Here is a 17,476-nt window from a genome sequence, read left to right on the forward strand (position 1 = left end):
TTTCGACATGCTATACTATGACTGTTTTTTCACTTTTTCGACATGCTATACTATGACTGTTTTTTCACTTTTTCGACATGCTATACTATGACTGTTTTTTCCATTTTTCGACATGCTATACTATGACTGTTTTTTCACTTTTTCGACATGCTATACTATGACTGTTTTTTCACTTTTTTCGACATGCTATACTATGACTGTTTTTTCCATTTTTCGACATGCTATACTATGACTGTTTTTTTACTTTTTCGACATGCTACACTATGACTGTTTTTTCACTTTTTCGACATGCTATACTATGACTGTTTTTTCACTTTTTTCGACATACTATACTATGACTGTTTTTTCACTTTTTCGACATACTATACTATGACTGTTTTTTCCATTTTTCGACATGCTATACTATGACTGTTTTTTCACTTTTTCGACATACTATACTATGACTGTTTTTTCCATTTTTCGACATGCTATACTATGACTGTTTTTTCACTTTTTCGACATGCTATACTATTACTGTTTTTTCACTTTTTTCGACATGTTATACTATGACTGTTTTTTCCATTTTTCGACATGCTATACTATGACTGTTTTTTCACTTTTTTCGACATGCTATACTATGACTGTTTTTTCACTTTTTCGACATGCACTATGACTGTTTTTTCACTTTTTTCGACATGCTATACTATGACAGTTTTTTCACTTTTTCGACATGCTATACTATGACTGTTTTTTCACTTTTTCGACATGCTATACTATGACTGTTTTTTCACTTTTTCGACATGCTATACTATGACTGTTTTTTCACTTTTTTCGACATGCTATACTATGACTGTTTTTTCCATTTTTCGACATGCTATACTATGACTGTTTTTTCATTTTTTCGACATACTATACTATGACTGTTTTTTTACTTTTTCGACATGCTACACTATGACTGTTTTTTCACTTTTTCGACATGCTATACTATGACTGTTTTTTCACTTTTTTCGACATACTATACTATGACTGTTTTTTCACTTTTTCGACATACTATACTATGACTGTTTTTTCCATTTTTCGACATGCTATACTATGACTGTTTTTTCACTTTTTCGACATACTATACTATGACTGTTTTTTCCATTTTTCGACATGCTATACTATGACTGTTTTTTCACTTTTTCGACATGCTATACTATTACTGTTTTTTCACTTTTTTCGACATGTTATACTATGACTGTTTTTTCCATTTTTCGACATGCTATACTATGACTGTTTTTTCACTTTTTCGACATGCTATACTATGACTGTTTTTTCACTTTTTCGACATACTATACTATGACTGTTTTTTCACTTTTTTCGACATACTATACTATGACTGTTTTTTCACTTTTTCGACATACTATACTATGACTGTTTTTTCCATTTTTCGACATGCTATACTATGACTGTTTTTTCACTTTTTCGACATACTATACTATGACTGTTTTTTCCATTTTTCGACATGCTATACTATGACTGTTTTTTCACTTTTTCGACATGCTATACTATTACTGTTTTTTCACTTTTTTCGACATGTTATACTATGACTGTTTTTTCCATTTTTCGACATGCTATACTATGACTGTTTTTTCACTTTTTCGACATGCTATACTATGACTGTTTTTTCACTTTTTCGACATGCTATACTATGACTGTTTTTTCCATTTTTCGACAAAATATACTATGACTGTTTTTTTCCATTTTTTGACATGCTATACTATGACTGTTTTTTCCATTTTTCGACAAAATATACTATGACTGTTTTTTCCATTTTCCGACATGCTATACTATGACTGTTTTTTCCATTTTTCGACATGCTATACTATGACTGTTTTTTTCCATTTTCCGACATGCTATACTATGACTGTTTTTTCACTTTTTTCGACATGCTATACTATGACTGTTTTTTCACTTTTTCGACATGCTATACTATGACTGTTTTTTCACTTTTTCGACATACTATACTATGACTGTTTTTTTACTTTTTCGACATGCTATACTATGACTGTTTTTTCACTTTTTTGACATGCTATACTATGACTGTTTTTTCCATTTTTCGACATGCTATACTATGACTGTTTTTTCACTTTTTCGACATACTATACTATGATTGTTTTTTTACTTTTTTGACATGCTATACTATGACTGTTTTTTCACTTTTTCGACATGCTATACTATGACTGTTTTTTCCATTTTTCGACATGCTATACTATGACTGTTTTTTCACTTTTTTCGACATGCTATACTATGACTGTTTTTTCACTTTTTTGACATGCTATACTATGACTGTTTTTTCACTTTTTCGACATGCTATACTATTACTGTTTTTTCACTTTTTTCGACATGTTATACTATGACTGTTTTTTCCATTTTTCGACATGCTATACTATGACTGTTTTTTCACTTTTTCGACATGCTATACTATGACTGTTTTTTCCATTTTTCGACAAAATATACTATGACTGTTTTTTTCCATTTTTTGACATGCTATACTATGACTGTTTTTTCCATTTTTCGACAAAATATACTATGACTGTTTTTTCCATTTTCCGACATGCTATACTATGACTGTTTTTTCCATTTTTCGACATGCTATACTATGACTGTTTTTTTCCATTTTTCGACATGCTATACTATGACTGTTTTTTCACTTTTTTCGACATGCTATACTATGACTGTTTTTTCACTTTTTCGACATGCTATACTATGACTGTTTTTTCACTTTTTCGACATACTATACTATGACTGTTTTTTTACTTTTTCGACATGCTATACTATGACTGTTTTTTCACTTTTTTGACATGCTATACTATGACTGTTTTTTCCATTTTTCGACATGCTATACTATGACTGTTTTTTCACTTTTTCGACATACTATACTATGATTGTTTTTTTACTTTTTTGACATGCTATACTATGACTGTTTTTTCACTTTTTCGACATGCTATACTATGACTGTTTTTTCCATTTTTCGACATGCTATACTATGACTGTTTTTTCACTTTTTTCGACATGCTATACTATGACTGTTTTTTCACTTTTTTGACATGCTATACTATGACTGTTTTTTCACTTTTTCGACATACTATACTATGACTGTTTTTTTACTTTTTCGACATGCTATACTATGACTGTTTTTTCACTTTTTTGACATGTTATACTATGACTGTTTTTTCACTTTTTCGACATGCTACACTATGACTGTTTTTTCACTTTTTCGACATGCTATACTATGACTGTTTTTTCACTTTTTTCGACATGCTATACTATGACTGTTTTTTCCATTTTTCGACATGCTATACTATGACTGTTTTTTCACTTTTTCGACATACTATACTATGACTGTTTTTTTACTTTTTCGACATGCTATACTATGACTGTTTTTTCACTTTTTCGACATGCTATACTATGACTGTTTTTTCACTTTTTCGACATGCTATACTATGACTGTTTTTTCACTTTTTCGACATGCTATACTATGACTGTTTTTTCACTTTTTCGGCATACTATACTATGACTGTTTTTTCACTTTTTCGACATGCTATACTATGACTGTTTTTTCACTTTTTCGACATGCTATACTATGACTGTTTTTTCACTTTTTCGACATGCTATACTATGACTTTTTTCACTTTTTCGACATACTATACTATGACTGTTTTTTCCATTTTTCGACATGCTATACTATGACTGTTTTTTCCATTTTTCGACATGCTATACTATGACTGTTTTTTCACTTTTTTCGACATGCTATACTATGACTGTTTTTTCACTTTTTCGACATGCACTATGACTGTTTTTTCACTTTTTCGGCATACTATACTATGACTGTTTTTTCACTTTTTCGACATGCTATACTATGACTGTTTTTTCACTTTTTCGACATGCTATACTATGACTGTTTTTTCACTTTTTCGACATGCACTATGACTGTTTTTTCACTTTTTTCGACATGCTATACTATGACTGTTTTTTCACTTTTTCGACATGCTATACTATGACTGTTTTTTCACTTTTTCGACATGCTATACTATGACTATTTTTTCACTTTTTCGACATGCTATACTATGACTGTTTTTTCACTTATTTCGACATACTATACTATGACTGTTTTTTCACTTTTTTCGACATGCTATACTATGACTGTTTTTTCACTTTTTCGACATGCTATACTATGACTGTTTTTTCACTTTTTCGACATACTATACTATGACTGTTTTTTCACTTTTTCGACATGCTATACTATGACTGTTTTTTTCCATTTTCCGACATGCTATACTATGACTGTTTTTTCACTTTTTCGACATACTATACTATGACTGTTTTTTTACTTTTTCGACATGCTATACTATGACTGTTTTTTCACTTTTTTGACATGCTATACTATGACTGTTTTTTCCATTTTTCGACATGCTATACTATGACTGTTTTTTCACTTTTTCGACATGCTATACTATGACTGTTTTTTCACTTTTTTCGACATGCTATACTATGACTGTTTTTTCACTTTTTCGACATGCTATACTATGACTGTTTTTTCCATTTTCCGACATGCTATACTATGACTGTTTTTTCCATTTTTCGACATGCTATACTATGACTGTTTTTTCACTTTTTTCGACATGCTATACTATGACTGTTTTTTCACTTTTTCGACATGCTATACTATGACTGTTTTTTCACTTTTTCGACATACTATACTATGACTGTTTTTTTACTTTTTCGACATGCTATACTATGACTGTTTCTTCACTTTTTTGACATGCTATACTATGACTGTTTTTTCCATTTTTCGACATGCTATACTATGACTGTTTTTTCCATTTTTCGACATGCTATACTATGACTGTTTTTTCACTTTTTTCGACATACTATACTATGACTGTTTTTTCACTTTTTTGACATGCTATACTATGACTGTTTTTTCACTTTTTTCGACATGCTATACTATGACTGTTTTTTCCATTTTTCGACATGCTATACTATGACTGTTTTTTCCATTTTTCGACATGCTATACTATGACTGTTTTTTCACTTTTTTCGACATACTATACTATGACTGTTTTTTCACTTTTTTGACATGCTATACTATGACTGTTTTTTCACTTTTTCGACATGCTATACTATGACTGTTTTTTCCATTTTTCGACATGCTATACTATGACTGTTTTTTCCATTTTTCGACATGCTATACTATGACTGTTTTTTCACTTTTTTCGACATGCTATACTATGACTGTTTTTTCACTTTTTCGACATGCTATACTATGACTGTTTTTTCACTTTTTCGACATACTATACTATGACTGTTTTTTTACTTTTTCGACATGCTATACTATGACTGTTTTTTCACTTTTTTGACATGCTATACTATGACTGTTTTTTCCATTTTTCGACATGCTATACTATGACTGTTTTTTCCATTTTTCGACATGCTATACTATGACTGTTTTTTCACTTTTTTCGACATACTATACTATGACTGTTTTTTCACTTTTTTGACATGCTATACTATGACTGTTTTTTCACTTTTTTCGACATGCTATACTATGACTGTTTTTTCCATTTTTCGACATGCTATACTATGACTGTTTTTTCCATTTTTCGACATGCTATACTATGACTGTTTTTTCACTTTTTTCGACATACTATACTATGACTGTTTTTTCACTTTTTTGACATGCTATACTATGACTGTTTTTTCACTTTTTCGACATGCTATACTATGACTGTTTTTTCCATTTTTCGACATACTATACTATGACTGTTTTTTCACTTTTTCGACATGCTATACTATGACTGTTTTTTCACTTTTTTGACATGCTATACTATGACTGTTTTTTCCATTTTTCGACATGCTATACTATGACTGTTTTTTCCATTTTTCGACATGCTATACTATGACTGTTTTTTCACTTTTTTCGACATGCTATACTATGACTGTTTTTTTCCATTTTTCGACATACTATACTATGAATGTTTTTTCACTTTTTTCGACATGCTATACTATGACTGTTTTTTCGACATGCTATACTATGACTGTTTTTTCACTTTTTTCGACATACTATACTATGACTGTTTTTTCACTTTTTTCGACATGCTATACTATGACTGTTTTTTCACTTTTTCGACATGCTATACTATGACTGTTTTTTCACTTTTTTCGACATGCTACACTATGACTCTTTTTTTCATTTTTCGACATGCTACACTATGACTGTTTTTTCCATTTTTCGACATGCTATACTATGACTGTTTTTTCACTTTTTCGACATACTATACTATGACTGTTTTTTCCATTTTTCGACATACTATACTATGACTGTTTTTTTACTTTTTCGACATGCTATACTATGACTGTTTTTTCACTTTTTTGACATGCTATACTATGACTGTTTTTTCCATTTTTCGACATGCTATACTATGACTGTTTTTTCACTTTTTCGACATGCTATACTATGACTGTTTTTTCACTTTTTTCGACATGCTATACTATGACTGTTTTTTCACTTTTTCGACATGCTATACTATGACTGTTTTTTCCATTTTCCGACATGCTATACTATGACTGTTTTTTCCATTTTTCGACATGCTATACTATGACTGTTTTTTCACTTTTTTCGACATGCTATACTATGACTGTTTTTTCACTTTTTCGACATGCTATACTATGACTGTTTTTTCACTTTTTCGACATACTATACTATGACTGTTTTTTTACTTTTTCGACATGCTATACTATGACTGTTTCTTCACTTTTTTGACATGCTATACTATGACTGTTTTTTCCATTTTTCGACATGCTATACTATGACTGTTTTTTCCATTTTTCGACATGCTATACTATGACTGTTTTTTCACTTTTTTCGACATACTATACTATGACTGTTTTTTCACTTTTTTGACATGCTATACTATGACTGTTTTTTCACTTTTTTCGACATGCTATACTATGACTGTTTTTTCCATTTTTCGACATGCTATACTATGACTGTTTTTTCCATTTTTCGACATGCTATACTATGACTGTTTTTTCACTTTTTTCGACATACTATACTATGACTGTTTTTTCACTTTTTTGACATGCTATACTATGACTGTTTTTTCACTTTTTCGACATGCTATACTATGACTGTTTTTTCCATTTTTCGACATGCTATACTATGACTGTTTTTTCCATTTTTCGACATGCTATACTATGACTGTTTTTTCACTTTTTTCGACATGCTATACTATGACTGTTTTTTCACTTTTTCGACATGCTATACTATGACTGTTTTTTCACTTTTTCGACATACTATACTATGACTGTTTTTTTACTTTTTCGACATGCTATACTATGACTGTTTTTTCACTTTTTTGACATGCTATACTATGACTGTTTTTTCCATTTTTCGACATGCTATACTATGACTGTTTTTTCCATTTTTCGACATGCTATACTATGACTGTTTTTTCACTTTTTTCGACATACTATACTATGACTGTTTTTTCACTTTTTTGACATGCTATACTATGACTGTTTTTTCACTTTTTTCGACATGCTATACTATGACTGTTTTTTCCATTTTTCGACATGCTATACTATGACTGTTTTTTCCATTTTTCGACATGCTATACTATGACTGTTTTTTCACTTTTTTCGACATACTATACTATGACTGTTTTTTCACTTTTTTGACATGCTATACTATGACTGTTTTTTCACTTTTTCGACATGCTATACTATGACTGTTTTTTCCATTTTTCGACATACTATACTATGACTGTTTTTTCACTTTTTCGACATGCTATACTATGACTGTTTTTTCACTTTTTTGACATGCTATACTATGACTGTTTTTTCCATTTTTCGACATGCTATACTATGACTGTTTTTTCCATTTTTCGACATGCTATACTATGACTGTTTTTTCACTTTTTTCGACATGCTATACTATGACTGTTTTTTTCCATTTTTCGACATACTATACTATGAATGTTTTTTCACTTTTTTCGACATGCTATACTATGACTGTTTTTTCGACATGCTATACTATGACTGTTTTTTCACTTTTTTCGACATACTATACTATGACTGTTTTTTCACTTTTTTCGACATGCTATACTATGACTGTTTTTTCACTTTTTCGACATGCTATACTATGACTGTTTTTTCACTTTTTTCGACATGCTACACTATGACTGTTTTTTTCATTTTTCGACATGCTACACTATGACTGTTTTTTCCATTTTTCGACATGCTATACTATGACTGTTTTTTCACTTTTTCGACATACTATACTATGACTGTTTTTTCCATTTTTCGACATACTATACTATGACTGTTTTTTTACTTTTTCGACATACTATACTATGAGGTTTTTTTTATTTTTTTCTACATACTATACTATGACTGTTTTTTCCTTTTTTCGACATGCTATACTATGACTTTTTTCACATATTTCGACAAACTATACTATGATTTTTTTTCAACATATGCTATGACTTCTTTTTAACTTTTATAAAGGGTTAAGGGACCGTGGCTAAGTGGAGAGCAGGGCCGTCCATCAATCAGAGAATAGGTGGTTCAATCCCCGGTTCAGGTAGTTTCATGTCATTGTGTCTTTTTTTCAACATACTATACTATGACTTTTTTTCCACATGCTATACTATGACTTTTTATGACATGCTATACTATGACTTTTTTATGACATACTATACTATGACTTTTTTTCGACATACTATACTATGACTTTTTTATGACATACTATACTATGACTTTTTTTCGACATATGCTATGACTTCTTTTTAACGTTTTCCAGGGTTAAGGGACCGTGGGTAAGTGGAGAGCAGGGCCGACCTTCAATCAGTGAATCAGCGGTTCAATCCCCGGCTCCACTAGTCTCATGTCAATGTGTCCTTGAGCAAAATACTTAACCCCAAATTGCTCCCATAATTGTGCCTACGGTGTATAGATAGATACTGAATTGTAAGTTCTTTTGGATAAAAGCATTTGCTAATGATTCTATACTATGACTTTATTTTTATTACATTTTTCAACATACTATACTATGACTTTATTTTTATTACATTTTTCAACATACTATACTATGACTTTATTTCGACATACTATATATACTATGACTTTTTTTAAAGACATTTTTAGCCATACTACACGATGACTTTATTTTATTTACATTTGTCGACATACTATACTATGACTTTTTTCACATATTTTGACAAACTATGCTATGATTTTTTTTCGACATATGCTATGACTTCTTTTTAACATATTTCCAGGGTTAAGGGACCGTGGGTAAGTGGAGAGCAGGGCCGACCTTCAATCAGAGGATTGGTGTATCAATCCCCAACTCCGGCAGTTTCATGTCATTGTGTCTTTTTTTCAACATGCTATACTATGACGTTTTTATGACATACTATACTATGACTTTTTTATGACATACTATACGAAGACTTTTTTTCAACATACTATACTATGACTGTTTATGACTTTTTTATGACATGCTATACCATGACTGAACTGACCCTTTAAAGTGAGCATATTGTGAACAGCTCTATGTTAATTTGCAGGAGATAATGGCGATTTGCTGGATGAGTTTCTCTGTCTACTCACGCATGGTGGTGGATCAGTGAGGCGTGAACATTGTAATAAATCAATCAAGACATGAAATATAGGTCTGTGTGTTCAGATGTCTTGTAGCCCTGATCATTCCTCTCATGAAGTACACACAGATACTCTGGTCATATAAAACTATTATATATATTATATAGACTGTAGCAGACCGGTCCTCATGCAGGAGACGGTGTGTGGTGCTTCTTCTCCTTTTAGACGGAGCTCATCAGGATCGCCTTTTCTTTTGATGTCACGTCATGAAACGGCGTTTCAACGGGGGAAACATGTTCCTTTGTAGACGACAGTCCAGGAAGGCAGTCGGTGACAAAAGCAGCTCAAATCAAATCAGACATGCAATTAAAAGTTCTGAAAGGCCCGAACTCACAAGGTCAACCGGCAAACAGTGAAGAATAAACGTGTTTCATAAAGAGCAAAGCAGCGATCAGCACCTGGAAGAAGTGACAGAAGCACATCGGGACGACGTTGGAGTACGTCTACGTCTTGATCTCCAGATGAACAGCGCTGCAGATGAAGCTGAGATACCAAACACACATCGCAGACACATAACTGATGAGTTATAGCTTGGCTTCACAAGAGATCAAATGAATCTCTTCTGAAGTAGTGATGGTGGAAGCAGGAAGGACGTATTTCCATATAATGTTTAGTCAGGAAGTCTTTCTGTCAATCAAAAATCAGGAGATGCAGTGCTCGATCAAAAAGCAGGAAACAGAAGTATCAAAAAACATTCAAACTCATAACCAGTGGTGGAAAGTAACTAAGTACATTTAGTGAAGTAATTTACTTGAGGTACTTGTCCTTTATACTTCTATTCCACTACAGTTCAGGGGTAAATATTGTACTTTTTACTCCGCTACGATTATTTGATAACTTGCATTACTTTAGATTAAAAATACAAAATACAATACATGCATATACGCATCGGCAAATAGATCCATAAACACCCATAACAGCATGTGTAGACTGAATAAACAGTGTATCAACTGAGAGCTTGAGTAATAGAATAATCAATAATGAATATTGATCGTTAGCTGCTTTTCAAAGCATCTCCCTAAGTGGCAGCGTGGTCAACCTCTGCTCTCCATGAGCAGAACACTTCTATTAATCTATCGCCCGTCAAAATCACAACTATTTATGTCTTTATTTATGAACTCTAATCTCTGGGAATATCAAAGAGCGTTAAGATGATCAACGATATTTGATTCAGGATCGATGCGTTTTAGCTGCATAGTTTATCACGCGTGAAAACATCACACGAGTAATCGTTTGTGCCGCTGACATCTAAATCTAGAACAAGGAAACATGAAACATAATCTAGAATATGAACAGAACATGGTTGGTGTAATGAGGAGTGTGTCACAGAAAGCTGAGATAGAGAATCATTTAGTTTGGTTGTTTTGATGTCTCAGAAGAATGGCCTAATAATAATAATAATAATGATGTCTTCTACGTCTCTGTTTACCGATGTGAGCGGTGTGGATGAATCAGAGCCTGTTGAGTCTGAACGTGTTGCTCTCTGATCCGGTGAACTAATCGGTGCTTTTAACGCTGCATCATTAATCTTAACTTCTCAATGAAGAGCGTCGCCGTAGTGAAACCCAACAGATGTGACAGAAACGCAGCCTATTGAGACTAATTCAATGACTCGTTGTTCCCATACATGAACCAAAGATTGTATTCTTAGAGAGCAACATGTCTGACACACGTTTTTTCACTTTTTTCGACATGCTATACTATGACTGTTTTCGACATGCTATACTATGACTGTTTTTTCACTTTTTTCGACATGCTATACTATGACTGTTTTTTCACTTTTTTCGACATGCTACACTATGACTGTTTTTTCACTTTTTTCGACATGCTATACTATGACTGTTTTTTCACCTTTTTCGACATGCTACACTATGACTGTTTTTTCACTTTTTTCGACATGCTACACTATGACTGTTTTTTCACTTTTTTCAACATGCTATACTATGACTGTTTTTTCACTTTTTTCGACATACTATACTATGACTGTTTTTTCGACATGCTATACTATGACTGTTTTCGACATGCTATACTATGACTGTTTTTTCACTTTTTTCGACATGCTACACTATGACTGTTTTTTCACTTTTTTCGACATACTATACTATGACTGTTTTTGACATGCTATACTATGACTGTTTTTTCACTTTTTTCGACATGCTACACTATGACTGTTTTTTCACTTTTTTCGACATACTATACTATGACTGTTTTTGACATGCTATACTATGACTGTTTTTTCGACATGCTATACTATGACTGTTTTCGACATGCTATACTATGACTGTTTTTTCACTTTTTTCGACATGCTATACTATGACTGTTTTTTCACTTTTTTCGACATGCTATACTATGACTGTTTTCGACATGCTATACTATGACTGTTTTTTCACTTTTTTCGACATGCTATACTATGACTGTTTTTGACATGCTATACTATGACTGTTTTTTCACTTTTTTCGACATGCTATACTATGACTGTTTTTTCACTTTTTTCGACATGCTACACTATGACTGTTTTTTCACTTTTTTCGACATGCTATACTATGACTGTTTTTTCACTTTTTTCGACATGCTATACTATTACTGTTTTCGACATGCTATACTGTGACTGTTTTTTCACTTTTTTTCGACTTGCTATACTATGACTGTTTTTTCACTTTTTTCGACATGCTATACTATGACTGTTTTTGACATGCTATACTATGACTGTTTTCGACATGCTATACTATGACTGTTTTTTCACTTTTTTCGACATGCTGTACTATGACTGTTTTCGACATGCTATACTATGACTGTTTTTTCACTTTTTTCGACATGCTATACTATGACTGTTTTTGACATGCTATACTATGACTGTTTTCGACATGCTATACTATGACTGTTTTTTCACTTTTTTCGACATGCTACACTATGACTGTTTTTTCACTTTTTTCGACATACTATACTATGACTGTTTTTTCAGTTTTTTCGAGATACTATACTATGACTGTTTTTTCGACATGCTATACTATGACTGTTTTCGACATGCTATACTATGACTGTTTTTTCACTTTTTTCGAAATGCTATACTATGACTGTTTTTGACATGCTATACTATGACTGTTTTCGACATGCTATACTATGACTGTTTTTTCACTTTTTTCGACATGCTATACTATGACTGTTTTTTCACTTTTTTCGACATGCTATACTATGACTGTTTTTTCACTTTTTTCGACATGCTACACTATGACTGTTTTTTCACTTTTTTCGACATCCTACACTATGACTGTTTTTTCACTTTTTTCGACATGCTATACTATGACTGTTTTTTCACTTTTTTCGACATACTATACTATGACTGTTTTTTCACTTTTTTCGAGATACTATACTATGACTGTTTTTTCGACATGCTATACTATGACTGTTTTCGACATGCTATACTATGACTGTTTTTTCACTTTTTTCGACATGCTACACTATGACTGTTTTTTCACTTTTTTCGACATCCTACACTATGACTGTTTTTTCACTTTTTTCGACATGCTATACTATGACTGTTTTTTCACTTTTTTCGACATACTATACTATGACTGTTTTTTCACTTTTTTCGAGATACTATACTATGACTGTTTTTTCGACATGCTATACTATGACTGTTTTCGACATGCTATACTATGACTGTTTTTTCACTTTTTTCGACATGCTACACTATGACTGTTTTTTCACTTTTTTCGACATACTATACTATGACTGTTTTTTCACTTTTTTCGAGATACTATACTATGACTGTTTTTTCGACATGCTATACTATGACTGTTTTTAACATGCTATACTATGACTGTTTTTTCACTTTTTTCGACATGCTACACTATGACTGTTTTTTCACTTTTTTCGACATACTATACTATGACTGTTTTTGACATGCTATACTTTGACTGTTTTTTCACTTTTTTCGAGATACTATACTATGACTGTTTTTTCGACATGCTATACTATGACTGTTTTTTCACTTTTTTCGACATACTATACTATGACTGTTTTTTCACTTTTTTCGACATACTATACTATGACTGTTTTTTCACTTTTTTCAACATGCTATACTATGACTGTTTTCGACATGCTATACTATGACTGTTTTTTCACTTTTTTCGACATGCTATACTATGACTGTTTTCGACATGCTATACTATGACTGTTTTTTCACTTTTTTCGACATACTATACTATGACTGTTTTTTCACTGTTTTCGACATGCTATACTGTGACTGTTTTTTCACTTTCTTCAACATGCTATACTATGACTGTTTTTTCACTTTTTTCGACATGCTATACTATTACTGTTTTCGACATGCTATACTATGACTGTTTTTTCACTTTTTTTCGACATGCTATACTATGACTGTTTTTTCACTTTTTTCGACATGCTACACTATGACTGTTTTTTCACTTTTTTCGACATGCTATACTATGACTGTTTTTTCACTTTTTTTGACATACTATACTATGACTGTTTTTTCACTTTTTTCGAGATACTATACTATGACTGTTTTTTCGACATGCTATACTATGACTGTTTTCGACATGCTATACTATGACTGTTTTTTCACTTTTTTCGACATGCTACACTATGACTGTTTTTTCACTTTTTTCGACATGCTATACTATGACTGTTTTTGACATGCTATACTATGACTGTTTTTTCACTTTTTTCGACATGCTACACTATGACTGTTTTTTCACTTTTTTCGACATACTATACTATGACTGTTTTTGACATGCTATACTATGACTGTTTTTTCGACATGCTATACTATGACTGTTTTCAACATGCTATACTATGACTGTTTTTTCACTTTTTTCGACATGCTATACTATGACTGTTTTCGACATGCTATACTATGACTGTTTTTTCACTTTTTTCGACATGCTATACTATGACTGTTTTTGACATGCTATACTATGACTGTTTTCGACATGCTATACTATGACTGTTTTTTCACTTTTTTCGACATGCTACACTATGACTGTTTTTTCACTTTTTTCGACATGCTATACTATGACTGTTTTTTCACTTTTTTCGACATACTATACTATGACTGTTTTTTCACTTTTTTCGAGATACTATACTATGACTGTTTTTTCGACATGCTATACTATGACTGTTTTCGACATGCTATACTATGACTGTTTTTTCACTTTTTTCGACATGCTACACTATGACAGTTTTTTCACTTTTTTCGACATACTATACTATGACTGTTTTTTCACTTTTTTCGAGATACTATACTATGACTGTTTTTTCGACATGCTATACTATGACTGTTTTTGACATGCTATACTATGACTGTTTTTTCACTTTTTTCGACATACTACACTATGACTGTTTTTTCACTGTTTTCGACATGCTATACTATGACTGTTTTTTCACTTTTTTCGACATACTATACTATGACTGTTTTTGACATGCTATACTATGACTGTTTTTTCACTTTTTTCGACATGCTACACTATGACTGTTTTTTCACTTTTTTCGACATACTATACTATGACTGTTTTTGACATGCTATACTATGACTGTTTTTTCGACATGCTATACTATGACTGTTTTCGACATGCTATACTATGACTGTTTTTTCACTTTTTTCGACATGCTATACTATGACTGTTTTTTCACTTTTTTCGACATGCTATACTATGACTGTTTTCGACATGCTATACTATGACTGTTTTTTCACTTTTTTCGACATGCTATACTATGACTGTTTTTGACATGCTATACTATGACTGTTTTCGACATGCTATACTATGACTGTTTTTTCACTTTTTTCGACATGCTATACTATGACTGTTTTTTCACTTTTTTCGACATGCTACACTATGACTGTTTTTTCACTTTTTTCGACATGCTATACTATGACTGTTTTTTCACTTTTTTCGACATGCTATACTATTACTGTTTTCGACATGCTATACTGTGACTGTTTTTTCACTTTTTTTCGACTTGCTATACTATGACTGTTTTTTCACTTTTTTCGACATGCTATACTATGACTGTTTTTGACATGCTATACTATGACTGTTTTCGACATGCTATACTATGACTGTTTTTTCACTTTTTTCGACATGCTGTACTATGACTGTTTTCGACATGCTATACTATGACTGTTTTTTCACTTTTTTCGACATGCTATACTATGACTGTTTTTGACATGCTATACTATGACTGTTTTCGACATGCTATACTATGACTGTTTTTTCACTTTTTTCGACATGCTACACTATGACTGTTTTTTCACTTTTTTCGACATACTATACTATGACTGTTTTTTCAGTTTTTTCGAGATACTATACTATGACTGTTTTTTCGACATGCTATACTATGACTGTTTTCGACATGCTATACTATGACTGTTTTTTCACTTTTTTCGAAATGCTATACTATGACTGTTTTTGACATGCTATACTATGACTGTTTTCGACATGCTATACTATGACTGTTTTTTCACTTTTTTCGACATGCTATACTATGACTGTTTTTTCACTTTTTTCGAGATACTATACTATGACTGTTTTTTCGACATGCTATACTATGACTGTTTTTGACATGCTATACTATGACTGTTTTTTCACTTTTTTCGACATACTACACTATGACTGTTTTTTCACTTTTTTCGACATGCTATACTATGACTGTTTTTGACATGCTATACTATCACTGTTTTCGACATGCTATACTATGACTGTTTTTTCACTTTTTTCGACATACTATACTATGACTGTTTTTGACATGCTATACTATGACTGTTTTTTCACTTTTTTCGACATGCTACACTATGACTGTTTTTTCACTTTTTTCGACATACTATACTATGACTGTTTTTGACATGCTATACTATGACTGTTTTTTCGACATGCTATACTATGACTGTTTTCGACATGCTATACTATGACTGTTTTTTCACTTTTTTCGACATGCTATACTATGACTGTTTTTTCACTTTTTTCGACATGCTATACTATGACTGTTTTCGACATGCTATACTATGACTGTTTTTTCACTTTTTTCGACATGCTATACTATGACTGTTTTTGACATGCTATACTATGACTGTTTTCGACATGCTATACTATGACTGTTTTTTCACTTTTTTCGACATGCTATACTATGACTGTTTTTTCACTTTTTTCGACATGCTACACTATGACTGTTTTTTCACTTTTTTCGACATGCTATACTATGACTGTTTTTTCACTTTTTTCGACATGCTATACTATTACTGTTTTCGACATGCTATACTGTGACTGTTTTTTCACTTTTTTTCGACTTGCTATACTATGACTGTTTTTTCACTTTTTTCGACATGCTATACTATGACTGTTTTTGACATGCTATACTATGACTGTTTTCGACATGCTATACTATGACTGTTTTTTCACTTTTTTCGACATGCTGTACTATGACTGTTTTCGACATGCTATACTATGACTGTTTTTTCACTTTTTTCGACATGCTATACTATGACTGTTTTTGACATGCTATACTATGACTGTTTTCGACATGCTATACTATGACTGTTTTTTCACTTTTTTCGACATGCTACACTATGACTGTTTTTTCACTTTTTTCGACATACTATACTATGACTGTTTTTTCAGTTTTTTCGAGATACTATACTATGACTGTTTTTTCGACATGCTATACTATGACTGTTTTCGACATGCTATACTATGACTGTTTTTTCACTTTTTTCGAAATGCTATACTATGACTGTTTTTGACATGCTATACTATGACTGTTTTCGACATGC

General features: G+C 31.9%; 1 protein-coding gene across 3 annotated transcripts in view; it reads left to right on the plus strand.

The window, feature by feature from the left end:
- Positions 1-17,476, plus strand: part of LOC137884624 (brain-enriched guanylate kinase-associated protein) — a 42,961-nt gene that overhangs the window by 10,824 nt on the left and 14,661 nt on the right. The window lies entirely within an intron of this gene.

This window comes from Cebidichthys violaceus, unplaced genomic scaffold (assembly GCF_023349555.1).
Source record: "Cebidichthys violaceus isolate CVI_PGR_0920_01 unplaced genomic scaffold, fCebVio1.0.p SCAF_39, whole genome shotgun sequence".
NCBI classification, from domain to species: domain Eukaryota; kingdom Metazoa; phylum Chordata; class Actinopteri; order Perciformes; family Stichaeidae; genus Cebidichthys; species Cebidichthys violaceus.